This window comes from Drosophila innubila (genome assembly GCF_004354385.1).
Source record: "Drosophila innubila isolate TH190305 chromosome 3R unlocalized genomic scaffold, UK_Dinn_1.0 2_E_3R, whole genome shotgun sequence".
Lineage (NCBI taxonomy): Eukaryota > Metazoa > Arthropoda > Insecta > Diptera > Drosophilidae > Drosophila > Drosophila innubila.
The window spans coordinates 2,719,418-2,725,440 of record NW_022995380.1 but is presented as its reverse complement, the minus strand read 5'-3'; positions in this window follow the sequence as shown (position 1 = coordinate 2,725,440).

The window sequence follows — 6,023 nt, the reverse complement described above, 5'->3', positions numbered from 1 at the left end:
CTAGGTCATATAGTACTTAAAATCGAAGCCCAAAAGAAAATTGGTACTATTTCTTACTGTGTTTGTGCGCGCCTTGCATACAAACGTGAACATGCTGTCTCGCTCGCACGTTTGATTTGCCATCCAAATGTAATTATTCAACTAAATCTAAATTCCGAAATAACTTCTTTATTTATGGGTCAATCGCTTTGAAATTTTCAGGGTCGTTTAATACGCATACTTCTCAACTGATTGTTCAGTTAGGAGTGCTATGTCAAAAATTGCGCCTGTAAATCGTTTTTTTTCAATTTGTGGGCGAAGGGGGCGTGGCATCAAAAATTGGAAACAAACTTGACCTGCGTATGGTATTCACAAACCTGCATTCCAAATTTGAAGTCTCTAGCACTTACAGTCTCTGAGATCGACGCGTTCAAACAGACGGACAGACGGACAGACGGACAGACAGACGGACAGGGCTAGATCGACTCGGCTGTTGATCCTGATCAAGAATATATATACTTTATGGGGTCTGCCACCCCTCCTTCTGCCTGTTACATACATTCTGCCAAACACATTATACCCTTTTTTGCCCATTTTCAATGGGCTCAGGGTATAAAAATATCCAACACTTTCAAAATTTGCACTTAATGTACATTCAATTCCGGCTAGTAGCTGCAGCTGCAGAGCGCGCATTTTCTTTGGCGGGAAACATAATAACTGACAAAAGAAACTTTTTTTAAAATCTTTTTTTAAAACATTTTCCAATTAATTATTACATTGTTATAGATAATATACATAAGATATACATAAGTATACATTAAGTGAATTTGTGAAACAATTGTTAGACCCCGTACTTAAAAAAAGTACAGGGGTCTATTAGGTTTGTTTTAACGAATATGTGCGTAAAAGAAGGAGACGTGGCAGACCCTATAAAGTATATATATTCTTGATCAGCATCAACAGCCGAGTCGATATAGCAATGTCCGTCTGTCTGTCTGTCTGTATGAACACCTAGATCTCGGAGACTATAAGAGCTAGAGACCCCAAAATTGGTATGTAGTTTCCTCTATATAGCAAGCAGATCAAGTTTGTTTCAAAATTCGGCCACGCCCCCTTTATCGCCCACAAATCGAAAAAAAAATTGCATATCCAAATTATAAGAACAATTTAAAAGCTAGTGACACCAAATTTGGTATGTAGATTCCTCTATCTTGCTGGCAGGTCAAGTTTGTTTCTTTTTTGAATCGGACCACTATATCATATACCGCCCATAGGAACAATCGGTCGAAAATCAAGTTTTAGTATGAACAACTTTTTTGTTAAATGAGATATTGTAACCAAACTGATACAGTAAGCATATGACTTGGTTTTATATATTCTGTCCAAAGTTGGTTCAAATCGGACCACTATATCATATAGCTGTCATAGGACCGATCGAGTGAAATCAAGTCTTAGTATGAACAACTTTTTTGTTTAATAATATATCGTAACCAAACTGATAGAATATACATAAAACTTGGTTTCATATATCCTGTCCAAAGTTGATTCAAATCAGACCTCTATATCATATAGCTTTCATAGGACCGATCGGGCGAAAATCAAGTCTTAGTATGAAAATCTTTTATGTTTTATGAGACATTGTAACCAGTATGATAGAATATGCATTTAAGTTAACTAAATATTTTTTAATTTTTTCCATTATTAGTTTTTGCCATAGTAAGTACGGGGTCTCCGACAGTCGAGTATGCTCGACTGTAGCACCGGCCGACTAGTTTTTATTATAATTTCATTTTATTAATTTTTTAATTTTCTCATATCATTCAATATGAAAATATATAATCTGTTGTGAAATTACGTATTTTGCTTTCTTTTACTTTGCATTTGATTTTATTCTTATTCAACTCAATCAATGTTGAGTAAAATCAACATACGCCCAAATGATCGGTTTGCACATGAGCGTGAATAAACTCAGTGAACAAAAAAATATACACACATTAGAGTGAATTTAACTCAGCAGTGACTTCGGGTGCTTATGCATATGCATGTTTGATCGGTTGAGCCGAATGGCATATACACGATTCATGTGGTCATCAGCATGAGCTGATTTTTATTCCATGCTGCGCTTCGTTCGGTGAGTGGAATTGAGTAAGAATTTGGGCGTATGAATAAATTAATAAAAAATTGATTTTTGCAGATCTCTGGTCAGGATATATAAAGCCAAGTTAGATGCATATTATATGAGTTTGGTTTACACTTCTCACTAAAAAGTTTTTCATACTTAAACTTGATTTTCGACCGATTGTTCCTATGGTCGCTATATGATATAGTGGTCAGATCCAAAAAAAAAAAGAAACAAACTTGATATGCCCGCAATATAGAGGAATCAACATACCAAGTTTGGTGTTACTAGCTTTTAAATTGTTTTTATAATTTGGATATGAAATTTTCTGCTCAGGATGTATAATACCAGTCAAATGTATATTGTTTTAGATTGGTTGAAAAATATCAAAAACAAACAAGTGTATCATACTTAATCTTAGTTATCGATCTATTGATCCCATGACAGCTTTATAATATAGAGGACAGATCCAAAAAAAAAAAACAGTCTTGATCTGCGTACGGTACAGACAGAAGGACAGTGCTACATTAGATCGTCTTTAAAAATCAATAGTAACGGCCCATAATCGATTTTCTAACCTACTGTGAACTATCCCGCAAATTTAAGATTATGTATAGGACAAATCAGACTTTAGTCCAATGACTTCCCCGCAAAATTAAGATTATTTTCAGGACAAATCAGACTTTAGTCCAATGACAAAAATAACAAAAATGAAATGAGAGTATATCCAATTTTGTGACGAACAAAATTCAGTTTAATCTAAAAATTTTAAATAAAAATATAAATTAATAAAAAAAATGCGAAAATTGGCATTGTGCACTGTAAGCAAAAAGGGTGATCTTCTTTGTACATAAAAATTACTTTTTGCGCAATGTCAAATGCCAATTTTCGCTTTTTTTTTATTAACTTATATTTTTTTTTTAATTTGTAGATTAAAAATACAAACAGACAAGCAAACAAACTGACTTTTCATTTCATTTTGAGGAGTCCACTAAAATTTTCAAATTTATTTTTCTTTTGAACCAGCTATCGGATTTGGGTGATCAAGGTATTAATCGACGCGTATTTTTGTTTAGAATTTGTTAAAAATAAGAAATTTATCCAAAAGGCCCCAACATCCCCATTACTTGCAATCATTGAAATTTTTCCCCTCCCACTTACACCCCCTTATTTTTTCATCCAGTTGAATTAGAAAAAGTTTTAGTATGCCATTCTGTAAGTTAGTTAACCTTTCGATCGGTATAAACCTCGATCTGATCAGACAGTCATAGCAAATTTTCCAAATGAGCTGTATATATAGCTAGTTTCCTTTCGCACCCTGATAAGTGTATATATACATATTACATAGAGTACAAAGTTGACAGCAGCAATAAAGTGGCATATCAGCAAACCTTTGTAGCAGACAGCTTTTGCGCGACAAAAATAACCAGTGTTGTCAGAAAATTTTGTTTTGTGTTGCAGAAAAGCCAGTGTTGCCAGATAGTTTACTTTTGTTTTTGACTATTCGGGCTTAAACTAGTTTAATTGACCTTGTTTCGTCTTTCTGCAACGCATATGAAATTTATATATTCTTTTTATACCCTGAGCACATGAAAATGGGCAAAAAGGGTATAATGTGTTTGGCAGAATGTACGTAACAGGCAGAAGGGGACGTGACAGACCCCCCAAAAAACATATATTATTCATCAAGATCATTAGCCGCATCAATTGATCCATGTCCGTCTGCTTAAACGCGTCAATTTCAGAGACCATAAGAGCTAGAGACTTTAAACTTGGAATGTAGGTTCCTGGATACCATAGGCAAAACAAGTTATCATATTGTTATCATATATAATATAACTGCCATAGGAACGATATCGGAACCAAGCTGATAGAATATGCATCTGGGCTTGTATTATACATCCTGACCAAATTTGCCTAAAATCGGTTTACTATATTATACAGCTGCAATAGAGACGCTCAATCGAAAATTAAGTCTTAGTATGAAAAAGTTTTTTGTTTTTTGAGATATCTTAACCAAACTGATAGAATATGCATTTAATTTAGATTTGTACATCGTGACCAAAGTTCGTTTAAATCGGTCCACTTATATAGCTGTCATAGAACCGATCGGACAAAAATCAAGTCTTAGTTTGAAAAAGTTGTTTGTATTTGAGATATCTTAACCAAACTGATAGAACATGCTTTTATGTTGGTTTTGTACATTCTGACCAGTTTTTTTTTTCTAATCGGTTTCATATATCATATAGCTGCCATATTAACAATTGACACAGGGTATCCTACTGTCCTACAGCGTGCTCGACTGTAGCCGCACCTCACGGCGAGTGAATCGAGACGGGGGTAGGCAAGCGAAGCGAGGAGGGGCGGAGCGCCCTTGTTTTATATATATATATATATATATATTTTTTTTTTTAATTTTTATATTTTACTTATATGAACAGGAAGGGTGTATGTTTAATTTTAATTTTTTTGATTCAAGACTGTTCTAAGGAGATTGGGATTCAAACAAAGGTTTGCGAAGCGAAAAAGTTCTGTTAGGTCGGCGACTCCAACCATAGAACCACGGGACTAAAGTAAAATATTTTCCTATTTATTGCCTAACACTCAAAAGTGCTTTGATACTATTGTCATAAAATGTCAATCAGGGTGCCACAGAAAGCGAAACCAACCGAAAATATTCTAATCTAATCTAATCTGGTAGACTTTCGGTTGGTTTCGATTTCAGTGGCACCCCTGAATATAACTATTTCTAAACATACCCTACATACAGTATACAAACATACATAAATATTTTAGGTACGAAACGGTCTTGTATTCAATATGTATTGTGTTATTGATTCGAGAAAAACATGCTTGATTTCAAATACGAATTTAGTTTGTACTTAAGCTAAAGTACGAAACGAACTTAAAATGTTAAGTACGAAAACATTTTTAAAGCTAACCAATTCGAGCTAGTACGCAGAATGACATTTTTTCTGAGTGTAGGCTCTTGTATATTGCAAGCAGATCAAGTTTTCTTCTTTTTTTTTTGGATCGGACCACTATATCATAAAGCTGCCCAATGAACGATTGGTGTAAAATCAGGTTTTGGTACAAGAAAATATCTTAACCAACGGTCAAAAATTAAGTCTTAGTACGAAAACTTTTGTTTTTTGAGATATCTTAATTAATCCGACAAAATATGCATACAGGTTGGCCTTATACATTATGACCAAATTTGGTTCAAATTGGTTCATTGTATCATATAACTGACCTAGTAATGATCAGTCGAAATTTTAAGTTTTAGTATATAAAAATTATTTGTTTTTTGATATACATCTCAACCAATCTGACAGAACATGCATTCAAGTCGGTCTTTTACATTCAACATAATTTGGTTCAAATCAGTTGAAATTTTAAACAGCTTCTAAATACGCGAACACAGGGTATTCAACTGTCGAGTGCACTCGATTGATCCGCTTGTTTTTAATTTCGCACTTGTTAGAGTAAAAAATATTATCACGTAAGCTGTGATTCCCTAAAACTTTATTGACAACTAAAGTTCATGAAGAAATTTTGTTATTTATAAAACTTAATATCTGGTTCCACGTTTGATCAGGCCTTATGAATCTACATATTGCTTATGTATAATTTTTTTTCCAATGCCTGTGCCAGTATTCAAATCAGATTTGAGCCCGAGTTCGACCGAAGTTTAAGTAGTTGTTGTTCTTTCGCTCGGCCCTCCCGTCAAGCGTGTTGTGCTGTTATATTATATGTCATATGCATATGTATATTGGCCACTCAATATCGTATTTATATCGTTTGTCGTGGAGCAACCAAGCGGCACAGTCAGACCCGATAAAAGCACTGAGAGATCAGTCAAGTAATTCAGTGTTGCTTTAGCAAAGAATTTGCATCGATCTTTTCCTAAATAGCACGGTATCTC